This window comes from Nothoprocta perdicaria, unplaced genomic scaffold (assembly GCF_003342845.1).
Source record: "Nothoprocta perdicaria isolate Ctin4 unplaced genomic scaffold, notPer1 scaffold_414, whole genome shotgun sequence".
In the NCBI taxonomy this organism is placed as follows: domain Eukaryota; kingdom Metazoa; phylum Chordata; class Aves; order Tinamiformes; family Tinamidae; genus Nothoprocta; species Nothoprocta perdicaria.
In genome coordinates, this window is record NW_020455660.1 from 340,522 (window position 1) to 353,353 (window position 12,832).

Consider the following 12,832-nt stretch of genomic DNA (forward strand, 5'->3'; position numbering starts at 1 on the left):
AGATTAACATATTGGACACACAATATGGGGAAACCTGAATGTTCTTGGAAAATTGCAAAAATAGAGCTGAGTACACTTTCTTCATTTCTCACGTAGGAGTTTTTTTTCTGTTTATGTTTCTGCTTAGTTTGCTGCATTAACTGGCCATTCATCAGTTTATCTACCTGAAAAGTTGATAGTAAGTTTTGTTATTACTGGTACTATGTTATGGGATTGGGGAACGTCTGCTTAGTAACTTAATGAACCTAGTGAATAAGGTGAATACGAAGTATAGGTTTAGTTATTTTCAGGACTATTACGCATAAATCTTAAGTGTCTCACAGAATCACGGTAGTCAAAACCTGCTTTTCACTGCTTTTATCCATAAGGTTCGCCTCTTACATTGGTCCAGCCTCTGAAACTCCCAAACAACTGCAGCAGATCAAAGTTCAGGGAGTACCGTGATACATTAATGAAAAAGTTTGAAAATCTGAACTGTGACAAAAAGACAGGAAGTGAGGCTGTGGCAGAGGAGGGGGGAAAAAAAAGTAACCTACAGCCTTGCTCGACACACGGCAGCCAGAAACCTTCCTTTTATATATGTGTATATATCTATTATACATAAAATATATTTTTAAAAGGCATTATCGGCGGAGCACAGCGAAACGTCTATGCCCTCTCCTCCGCGCCGCAGCCGCGGCGCTGTCCTGCGCTAAGATGGCGGCGCCGCGTCACGTGGCGGCGGGCGGGAGGCGGCGGCGCGCAGCGCGGGAAGGAGCAGCCATGGAGCCCGCGGCGCTGCAGAAGTTCCCGAGCCCGGGCAAGGGCAGCGGCCTCCGCAGCCTCCGGCGCCTGCGGCCCGGTGATCTGCTCTACCGGGCCGAGCCCTTCTGCTACGTGGTCACCAAGGAGCAGCTGGGCGGCGTTTGCGAGCGCTGCTTGCGCAGGTAGCAGCCGGGCCGGGCGGCGCCGCGTCCTCCCTTTCCGTTCCCGTGGCTTTTCCCGGCGGCACCGATCCCCTCCCCTCCCGCAGCTTTGGCTGAGTGTGTGTGTGTGCCGAGACAGGGCAGGCGCCGGCGTCCCGAGGCTAACGGCTTTAACGGCCGCCAACGGCCGTCCCTGCGGCGCCGCGTGGCGGCGAGGGCGGAGCCTCCGCCGCGCCGCCGCTGCCGGGGGGCGGCGGTGCCCGCGGCAGCCCCAGCCCCGCCGTGCGCAGGGCAGCCCCGCTCCGTCCTCCGTTATTTAAACCTGGTTTTGGAGCGTTGGAGCCTGGCTCGTGGCTTGGGGAGCTCTGGCGTGGTGTTTGCCTGTTGCTCCTCAGCTCTGGCCAGCTCCAGGGCAGGTTACGGAGGGCGGTGTGAGTGACGGGAAGGGAGCGACCTTGCGTGTGTTTGGATCTGAAAACGTTAACCGTGGTGGTTGGGAGAAGCAGTAGTTTTACCAACCGCTGCCTCCTGAAAAGCTATGCACTTGGAAGTTTTATATAATAGCAATGCCCGTTACTTTTTTTTTTAAATAAATTTAAGAAAAAATATATTTTTTTCTATGAATCTAGTTTTCTATTGCAAAAAGAGCTATGGCTAGATTGAGTTTATAGATGAAGACTGTACAAGCTGACCTCTTTTCTTACCTACCTCATTAAAAGTAGTGGCTTTTTAGTCAAGAGATTTTATTACATCACGGAGAAAACACTTTGGATGTTCACATTTATGTTTGTGTTTTAACGTATGTGTGTTAAGAAAGCAGCAGGTAGGTGGCAGCACAGGAACACGAATGGCGACAGGAAAATTAAAGCTGGTCTTTGAAATGGGTTTGGCGTTGCATTTTAGCAATGTTTTTAGATATTACTTTTCGAGGCTTTGTGCAGGAGTGTAATTCAACACTGAATCCTGTCCCGTAATGTCTAATGCTGAGTGTAGTAGCCTGAGTGTAGTAGCCTGTGGCTTTTGGCTGTGAGACGTGTCGGGTGGGCGGGAAGGTTGGCGACGCTGTGCAGTTCTTTATTTCTGTGTTGCAGGCTGGGAGGCAGCCTGATCTAGAGGGAATTTGGCATCAGGAACTTGCTTTAATCCCGACGTAGCCCTGGCTACAACCCTGCAGCGTGGGTCTGAGGGGATGAAGCAAGGTGGGAAGGCTGTGGCCGTGACACGGAGAGGCGCAGCTAATGCCGTGGCCTTCTGCACAGTCGTATCTAAAGGGAAGGGAATTACTGCGAATTTAAAGTGTTTCTGTGCATGTATTATACATAATTCTAACCTCCCTTCCTCGTTTTATTGGACTGTTAAAACTTGTGCTCATTGTTACTAGGGTGCATAGACCAGGTGGTGGATTTTTCTGAGGAATGTGTTCCTGATGTGCTTCCCCCCCCCCCCCCCTCCCTTTTCCCCCTTCTTCCTTTTATAGAAGGCTGGACCAAAATTATGCACTATGACTGATTTTTTGTGATAGCAGATGGTTTGTTTTGAACTGTATCCCACGAGCTATTAAAAATGACTGTCCTGAAATGTGATATATAGTAAAGATATGATCAGAAACATACTTTTTGATAAAGAACAACAGTGTTGGCAGTTTGTGTTTCCATGGGGGAAACGTCCCGAGAGAAGGCTCGGGACTGCATTGCATCATCTTACCTTCTTTTTGAGAGTTATCCATGGTACTTCAAACCTGCTCTTTGTGCTTTTGCGGAGTTACAGCAAGATCTGGAGGGGTCAGCGTCTTTCTCCAACAAAGTTTTTGGGAAAGCAACATTAAAAAAAGCCTCTTCTATTAATCCAAGATGCCCTGCATGACCTTTCTCCATGACTTAGTGTCTCTTAAGGTGGATTCAATTGCAGTTGTACTCTAATGCAGTTTACATAACTAGGGACTGAGTTATGTAAGGAAGCTTAATTTCATGTGTAAAGTAGGGAATCTCGTTGCTTTTTCTTTTTTTTTTTTCTTTCTTTTTTTTCCTCCTTCTGCAGGATATTGATAAAGATGTTGAGAAAAAGAAATTGCAGTTGGTCTTGGAGGGTTATATCACCCTTCTTTATTCTGGAAAGTAGCCCTTAAGCATTATTATTATTATTATATCCTTTAAGCAATTTATAAAAAGACTTTCCCTCCTGTGCCTGGTAACTTGTCTTTTTAGCCTTTACACAAATGTGTTATGTCCACTGGATGCCTTTTACTATCTGGTGCTGATGCCTTCATGGAGCTCCTGCAGAACAGAAAGGCTGGCTTTCCCCTCACAGGAGCCATGCATGCTCTTTTCCCAGAGGTTTTATTCACCTAGATGATTAAAGATTTTTTTTTTTTTTAATTATGGTTTCTATTCTGCCTTGCCAGGGTTAGAAGACAGATTTGTGGTTAGCTTAGTCAAGTGGATGTGGTGATTAACATTTTCACATTTTCCTTAAAATTCTTGAAAGCAAGAATGCCTGAGAGTTATTTTTATATTTAAAATTCTTACACAAATGTTGCATGAAGTTTTAGATGTTACATCAGAAAACACCGATATTCTCAATGTTCTACCCAAAACCTTAGGTATAGACTAAATATTTGCCTTTTTGCTATTGTTCTAATAGTAACAATTTTAAAAAAATAGTTTATTAGAATTTGCTTTTATGTAGTTGATCAGATGAGACATCACTTAAAATCTGGGTATAGCCAGCTAGTTCTGGAGTATTGGAAAAAGTAACAAAGAGAAATAATATTAACCAGTTCTCAAATTATGTACTATTTATGTCTCTAAAGGCTTATTTTCTTCTAAAGGAAGAAAAACTTTTTTTAAAAAAAAAAAAAGAAATATGTAATGTTATACATTATATGTAGACTATGAAAGCATAGGCAAGTGTTTCATCTGCGGTTATGATCAGCGGCCGTGCAGACGGCGAGAAACGGGAATGGGAGTGTTCCCGCGTGTGTGTGGTTTCTGCCAGCATGTCTAGAAAGAGGAGTATATCTGGTTTAGGGCTGTGAGCTAACTCTGGCTGCAGAAACTACTGCAATCTGAGAAAATTACCCCCAAGAATTTGGTTAAATAGCTGGGCAATTAACAAAATATTAAATGCCAGGTAGCAAGGTGAGGGTCCTCGCTGTGCCTCGTCTGGAGAGGAGCCTGTTTCTCCAGCTGTGTAGCCGTGGGGATTCCTCCATGGAGGCACTATCATCCGCTTAGCAGGGCTAAGACAGGTCCCTAAATGCCAGCGGGAGCGTGTCCTTGGGCAGGGCTCTGTGTCTGGCCACATGGCCCCGTCAGCAGCGTGCCCATGGGCAGCTGCTCTGTATCCGACCGCGTGGCCCCATTGGGAGCGGGACCCGCTTTCTGTGCACAGGAGACATCTGGCACCCACAGAGGCACCGGGAATGTGTGAGGAGATGGGATCTGCGGCCTCCAAACTTACCCCTGAGAAATCCTCCTGGTCCTGTTCAGTAGGGTGATAGTTTCAGAGCGGGGAAGCCTTGCAGTTCCGGAGAACGTTCTCCTGCGTTGTCCGAGATGTTGCTGCTACGTTTGTGTGTTGTTGCACAGACTACTGCAGTGGTGGGAGCTACTGTTTGATGATACCTTCTGCATCTGGCAACTTCTTAATGATCATGAGAAATCACAAGTACTATAATCATTTTTTTGGTATATATTAAAGTGTTTCACAATTAATGAATTTTCTTTATATGAAAAGCTTTCTTATGTAGACTACTGTATTTCCAGGGTTTTTAATAGACTGGAATAACAGATGAGATTTTTTAAAACAATTTAAAACAACAAAACTCTGATCCATCACAGAATGAATTAGAAGTTATTAACCTGACTGTCTTGATACCCTGTCATGTTTGAGTTTGCTGGCAATAACACATTTAACACAGGGGATGTGTAGTGTGTTCTTATCTTGCTTCAATGCTAGAACTGCAAGCAGTTTTTCCAGTAGCTTTAAAGGTGCATAACCTCATATGAAATAGAGGAATATAAACAAATGGTGCTTGATTGGTGATAATTTTACTGTGGAAGCAGCATGACTGTTAGGATTAGTTATGTTTTTGTGCTTCCAAGTAGGATAATCCTGAGAATTATGTGCTATAATTTTTTTAGCATTTCTAACCTATAATTTAGATTAGAATCACAATGCAGTCGTCTCTTGACGATGCCTCTCTTGTTATAGGTAGTAATCTCAAAGCATGCAAAACAACATTATATGTGAGTACGCGCTATGTAAATTATCACTATTCTGGTCCACTGTAGAATATTGTCAGAGTATTTCCCAAGACCTGTGAAATCACACAACATCAGTAAGAGAAATGCTCTTATCTCTAGCTGAGCAACTAATACTTAAAAAAAAAAAATGTAGTTTTTTCTTTTTTTTTCTTTTTTTTTCTTTTTCTTTTTTTTTTTTTTTTAAGAAGGTAGTTTCCTCACACTGTCTGCTTGCTGTGATAGTGGAGGAGGAAGTAACTTACAAAAAAGGAAAAATGGCAATGTTGTTTCTGTCCTAGTGCCACCTGGAGCAGTATCTGAGGTGGCTTCCATGGGGCTGCCACACTCAGCCAGAGGAATGTTCCCCCAGAGTGCGGAGAAGGGGCTGCCGGCTGTGCTGTCCCGTAGGGTCTCTTGTGGAAAAGGCTGTAAAGAGTCTGGTTGAGGGGGATAGAGCTGGCACCAGAAACTGCATTTATGGGCTCCACCTTCCTTTCCCTCTGCTGAGAAGCTGGTTACAGGCAGAGGAGGAGCACGATACGGTGCGTAGGGTAGGACTCATAGCAAGTTCTCATGGCTGCCCTTCGAGTTTGCTGCCTCTCTCGCAGCACCCAGAGAGTCCTTCCTGCTCCTCTTAGCGATCCCTTGTGGCACGTTGCCTTTGGGAATGGCGCTGCTGCCTGGCAGGTTGTTGCCTTTGGGAATGGCACCGCTGCTCCAAACCGCCCTTTGCCTCTGGGATTCTCCGGAGCCGCTTGGGGCGCAAGGGTGCAGTGTCCTGACCCGTGTCCTTCTCCTATCCTGCCCTGCCGAGGCCGCTCCTGGCAGCAGTGTGACAGTAGGAATGGGAGAGGGATGGGTGTTCCTGGAAATAAATTCTCCCAGGTGAACTGTTTATTTACCATGTCTGTTGTTTATGAAAAAAGAAAATTTAAATCTAGACGTGCTTTAAAAGAGCTTACCCTGTTGTGATTTGGCTTTGACAATAGCTGTGCTGATCCTGAGGTGTAATCTGGAAAGTATTATTGCCAAGCTGTTGTCAAGCTGTGAGTGATAATTTAAGTCGCAGTCTACTGGTAAATCTGAATTTAGGTGTTGTTATGCATCTGAAACCCAGACCCAATATTCTATTTTTCTTCTCTGCATAGCGTAACCCGTAACATTACTATTCTTTTGTAAAACCAGGATGCTCCACAGGAAGTTTATCTGCACGTGGCAAATAATAAATCCACCAAAATAACTCTAAGCTAGATTATATTTAGTATTAAATGACTCAAGAGTAAATTATAGTTGTGCAAGTATAAAATTAGTGCTATGAAGAAAAATGTAAGTGATTTAAAAATGGATAACTTTGCACTAATATGTAGTTAAATGTAGCTAAAAAAAATTACCTTCAGCCATCTTCTGAGAGAGTCTTTTTGTTTATATTATTTATTTTTCATTTTGCACAAGACTCTGGAAGTTTTATGCTGCATTAGGGCATTTTTTGAAAATCTGAATCATTTCAGAGCTATAAATGATACGCTGCTGTCTGCAGGCGCTGGCATTTGCTGTTAGAGATGACCTGCACTTGACCGTATTCAGAGACCACCTGGTGCTTTTGGCCGTGCAGTGCATGGGGTGCTACTGTTTTCTCTAGAAGCACCTACGCTCTCAGTCATAACCAGCTACCACAGTGATTTGCAACTATGGAAAATAGTACAGGTGAGGATTACAGAGGTTTTGTTGTGTCTGTCCACCTGCTTATGTTGTCATGTTATTGGCTCATTCATGAAAGTCAAGCCCTGCGTCCTCTTGATCTCTGTCCCGGGGAAAGCTTAAAGGAGAGGATGGTGTTAAGAGATGAAAGGGACAAAATGCCTCTGCGTGGGACCTCCAGAGTATGGTCATGCTGCTGATGTTTTGGTATTCTCCTTCTCTGTTATTTTCCTTATGGCTTGTTGAATGAACTTAAAGTGGGGCTGTTTGGAAGTGGAAATAACAATTTTGAAAAGGGACCTAATGGAAGAGTTGAAAACTAGGAATGGCAGGCAAGCTGGGAACGTATATGGATGCTGCGGGAGAAAGACAATGTGGTAGTCAGAAAAGGACGTGTCTCACTGAAACTAACTGGTAATTTTATTTGTTCTTTTAAAATAGATAAAAATATAAAGTTGCTGTAGCTGGCCTCCAGCTTTTCACTTAAGCTGGTGCATGTTGATCAGAGGGGCGCTCCTCTTGGTTTTGGATTTCATAATCCAAACACTACTTTTTAAAGTATGTATGCAATAAATAAACCTGCTTTCCTATTACTTTGATAGCTCAAGAGAGACCAAAGTCTGCACAAAAGAAAACAGAAGAATAAGTAGCACACATATATTTGGCTTTGAGAAGAGGGAAGCAAAAGCATTGTTTTTGGAGGTATCCCAAACCCTACTGGACACAATTCTGAGTAACCTGCTGCAGTTGACTCTGCTTGGAGCAGGATGGCTGAACCGGGTGATCCCTCAAGTCCAACCTCAGCTCCTCTGTGATTCTCTCGAAAGGAGATTTAGAAGGAAGGAAAATGGGGTGTGGGTCTGTGTGGCCTGAAGCTGCTGCATGGGGAGGTTATTCTTAACAGTCCCCCAAGTCTTTGCTTGGTGGGACTGCTTACTGGGTGCTCCCTTTGCTTCTCTGTCGCCAGCTTTGCTGCTTATCTGTTTTATCACATCAGGGTTTGGGTTTTCTTCATTACTCAGGTGAGTCCTGAGTTTTCTTGTTTCTAAAGTGTTGACTTTAGTTCTGTCACAGATTTTACTAATTTAAAGGGTTGTGTTTAACTTCTGTAATCATAATTCTCACTGTGTCTCTTCCCCTCTGAATGGGAATTTCTAGAGACCCAAGGGGTGTGTTTTTTGTTCAATGGTGGCCTGATGACTGCAGAGAAAGAGCCAAGAAGAAAAAATAGTTGAACAGATCATAGTTTCTGTGCTAACTCAAGCTATAATCATCTGTTCATAAAATATTTAGCCTTCCTGTTTGTTAACTACTAGCCATGCTCAGCTCAGAATCCATTCTGTTATTAGCTTGATTGTTGAGCTTCAATGGAGTGAAAGGACAAGTATTTTTGCAGTTAACTGTATCTTCTTGACCCTTGTGCGTCAGAGCAGCTGATCCTGTAGCCAGCAGACGGGAAATGCATCGTGGTGCTTCCCAGGGAGCCGGAGCCTGCGTGCAGGTTGGGGTGCTGCCCATGCTGGTCATCAGCATTGGAAGGAAGGAAGGAAGAAGCAGAAGAGCGCTTTGATACCTCCTCAGAGGATGAGTTAGGAATGGATGCAAACTAGGAATGCAGAAAAGGGACAAAAGGTAATCCCTGAGGAAGAAGAGTTAGGGGGAAAAAAAAAACACTTCTGTTAGCTACAGTCCATTAAAAAGTCAAATGAATAGTGTCTGTCTCATTCAACTGTTAAGAAGAGGTGCTTGTGATCTGAAAAGACAATTTCTTGCCAGGGACATGCTTGCCAATGGGAAGGATCATGGTAGAAGAGGGGAAGGAAATTTGGATGAGATTTTTGGTGAAGTTTGGCCCTGGGAGATTTTCTATGATGTCTAACTCATGGGAAGTGCTGAGTGTGAAGTAAAGAAAACAGTGTATAGACTTTGCTCACTTATTGAAGGCCCGAAAAATGTTCTTATTTGTTTCAAGCAAAGCTTGAAAGCAGGTCACTTGAGTTTAAGTTCAAACCATCATGCTGTTTTGGGCAGACTCCTAATTTGTATTTTATAGCAGTAGTAATGAGAATATACTTACCCAGCACAGTGTTTCAAATGTTTTGATGGAGAGGTAGTTTATCTTTCGAGGCAAACTTCTAGAAGGGAATACTGGGAGGAGGTAATGTATTCATATAGAGAGGTTTTACAGATGACTTTTTCTCAAAGGAAAGGACTATCCTTTGAGAAGGAAAGGACTTTCTCATTTGGGTAAATATTAAAAATAAATCATTGACTAACTCTGGAAAGACTGCAGAGTAGAGTTCCTACAAAGCTTAAGGAGATTAGAATTAATGTTTTATCCTGTTGTGTCTCCCAGCTGCTAGTGCCTTAGCTTGAAGTGAGTGGAGAAAGGAGTATGAGGAAGGTGCAAACTACTTCCCCAGTGAGAGCTGTGGCTTACCCCGTTTCCCCCAGGGTCCTTGACCCATATAAAGCTCTTGGCTGGCGCTGGCTTACTGGAGCTACAGTGCGTTGTGGTGTGTTTGTGGCTGTGCTGCACTTCTGTGTCCAAAGTGGTGCTTTAGCGCTCTCAAAATGTGGCAGCCCTGTTCCTGATAAAGCAGCACGTGAGCCCCCTTCCCCTGCCTGCTGTGGCCTGGCTGCTATTCAATGTGTACAGCACATGCAGCAGCTGACTGCATATGAAAATGGAGCTGAAAAACGTTGCCTCCCCTGTTCCATTGCAGTTTGTCCTTCCTTATATTTATTTCTGCATGTTCTTGAGTCCCTTTATGTACTCTGTGTGAGGGTGGTGAATTTAGTGCACTGCACTTGAATTTCCCTTTAGAAAAGTTGAGATTTAAAAATAAAACTGGATCCAGATGTTGTAAACATCGTGTGAGTCCTGATGGCAGTCAGTTCTCTAGAGCTTGCGCTGCTTTCTGGGCTACAATAACTCCAAATGCTTCAGCTGTTGAAGGTTTTTAAGTCCAGGTTTCTGAGAAAGCAGAAGTGAACTAAAACATTTTTATAAAATGAAGTGGCACAGAAATTTACTTTCCAAGTGTTTATGTTTTAGCAAATGGGACTGGCTGCTCAGTTACTTAAAATCTTTATCCACTTGTTATACTGAAACTGTCTCATTTGGTTAAGATTGATGTGCAACAGATGGAACAGCTATGGAAACTTTTGTTTTTAAAGGCTGCATGAAACTCAACAATGTGATGATAGATATATGTGAAATGTTTGCCCGAGGGAGGAAAAGAGGGGACAGAAAACAAGCTGAACAATAATCTCCTTAAGATACATATGACATTGACTATACAACAGATGTACCACTAAAGTGTATTTCATCTAAATTAAATTATAATAAAGAATTATGGGACTTTTCGCTAAGTTTGGTTTTATTCCTCAAGGTAAGTGTTAGAATAGCCCCTGAATTTAAGAATGATACTTTGCTTGTTTGAGGCTATACATGAGTTGTGCTAATTGGCACCAGAGAGCAACATGTATCAGGCTCAGTAATAGCAAGATAGTTATACAGGTTCTTGCTTTGCAGCCCGGAAGTTATTTTTGCCACTTCTGGCTAATAAATGTCTAGCATTTCATTAGTCGTGCAGTTAATGCGTTGCTCATGTGTGGGTTTTGCAGTCCCTTAATGGCCCTATGTGGTGGTATGTGTTTTTGCTGAAAGAAATATTCTGGTAACTTCTTACTGATTGGGAAATTACTGGGATTATTCTTATAGTGTTTTATTCTGTGTTAGAGGAAGCGCTTGCCCTTTTGTTCTTGTTTATCAACTTTATAGAAATTCCCTATGCAATATGATGTGTTGCTATACTTGATTTTTTTTTTTTTAATCTGAAGAGACTGTTGTAAGAAATCTCGTTGTAAGGATCAGTTGTCCAATTCTTGCTTTCAGAAGGACTCCCAGTGAAGCCTTTGCAGAGCATCTGTACACTCTTGGGTCCAGATGTTCAGAACAGAACCTAGCAAAGGGAATCAGGCAGAGGGAAGAAGGGCAGCACTCACCTCCTTTTGGGGTTACCTCCTGCTTGTGTAGATACTCTCAGCTGGTAGGTAAATTGTAATGCATGTCTGAGGAACTCGTGGAGTTCGGCTACACCACTGGAGGATTGAAGTCCTTGTTCTGTCACTGACTTCCTCAGATTTTGAATAAGGTTCTTCCATGGCTTATCAATCTGAGATGTATGAAATTTACTGCATTGACCCATATACTTGGAAATTGCTGATAACATATAAATTAGAAGAGATTTTAATAAGTGTGTCTATATTGCCTAGAGGGCCTGTAGTCCACTTGAACATCTTGAACAGTGATTACAGGCAGCAGATTGCAGTCAATTTGTTTAATAGTATGAATATGAAAAAGTCTAACACCAACAGTTTTATATGTATTTAGAATTAACATACAATTTAGAATTAATAAAAGCTTTTTAAAATTGCCGAAGCATGTCCTATTTCATTCCAGAACTAAAGGCTTTGCTTTGTGCAATTTTATGGCTTGTGTGGTTTGCCAGGTTGGCATATTACTGGGTTAGAACAAGTAATGGTGCCTCCTGGCTGCCAGAGCGGCGAAAACAACCTGTCCTTAGGCCAAGAAAAAAGGGCATGTGTAGAGAAGATGCTCAACTGATACCCTAGAAGAATGTAAAAGGGCTCAGTGCAATCTGAATTACAGCAGGGTAAAGAAAATGTCAGCCTGAAAAATTGCTTACCTGAGATGGGTTCAGCAGCTGTAACCTCTCAGGCTGCTTGAGCAGAAGGGATATTAGGTAATTTTTGGAAAAGTATTTGGGGGGGGCGAGAAAAAAAAAAAGCTGGTCATTATGGAATAAACCGCTAATGTTTTAAAAAAAAAAAAAAAAAAAAAAAAGCCCCACACTGGTCTGCCACAGATGATGCTGTGAGACTGATCATGTACCAGCTCCGTGGGAGCTCAGCAGACGGCAGCTGGAGCAGCCGCGGGTGCGTGCTGTGCTCACCAAAGGGCCACCAAAGGGAAACCGCTGCCGCGGGGGGCACGGCCCTGTAACCAGCCCTGCAGGGATTTTGCAAGGTGATCGCAGCGCCCCTCGTTCCCCCTGCAGCGCTGCCAGCTTGGCAGCGCCACGGCCCCTCTGGCACTCGTGGCAGCGTCTGGACAGAATGAGGGGGAAGCGGAAATTACAGAGATGGGCACAGTTTCATATTTTCTGTTCAACATACGACTTTACTGAAGTTAAGAGGCACCGTAAGGAGTGGATCAAAGCATTTTAAATGAGCAGGCTTTCTTATTGGGAAAGTTCTCTAAGAGCTTGTATGTGAAGTGACGCAGAGAGAGCTGGTTGTGGGGCTGGACGTGGGAAAGAAAGCTGGGCCTTTGTCCTTGTACAAGAGGACTCTGCTTTGGAAGCACAAAAATGTAAAAACTTGGCATTTATCTGGAGAATCTGCGGCTGGGTGTATGGTAGTGTCAGCCTGGCTGCTCTCAGCCCTGCGCTCCGTGCAACACTAGTTGTAATGACAGTACCAAGTAACAGGATTTGCCAAGGTTGTGCCTAACCTATTTCAAAGTTGACTTTTTATCCGATTACTTTAGTCCCAAATCTCAGAACAGAATAAGAGGACACATTTTGCACTTGAACAGGTAGCCTATAGCAATGTCAGAGTTTCCTGTGCGTCGTATATAGTGATATTTGGCTTTCTGCTTTGGGGGTGGGGGAACTGTTGTGAAATTCCAGTCACTTCTTGTTTTTCTTCCAGCATTTCTCCCTGCATGATTCTTGGTTGGACCAGATGAAATAACTTACAAGATTCCCAAGTGCTTCAGAAATAATTATGGAGCCAAATTCTGTGTCCTTACTTTGAGATCACCATGGGAATTTTAACTTTGGGAATTTGTCTGTTTAGAGCAAGCAAATTGTAGGCTTATTAATTTTTAATTCTCACATTGTTTTAATCTCCCCCCACGGAGCCTTAAAAGCTGCAACTGTCTGTACACATCTT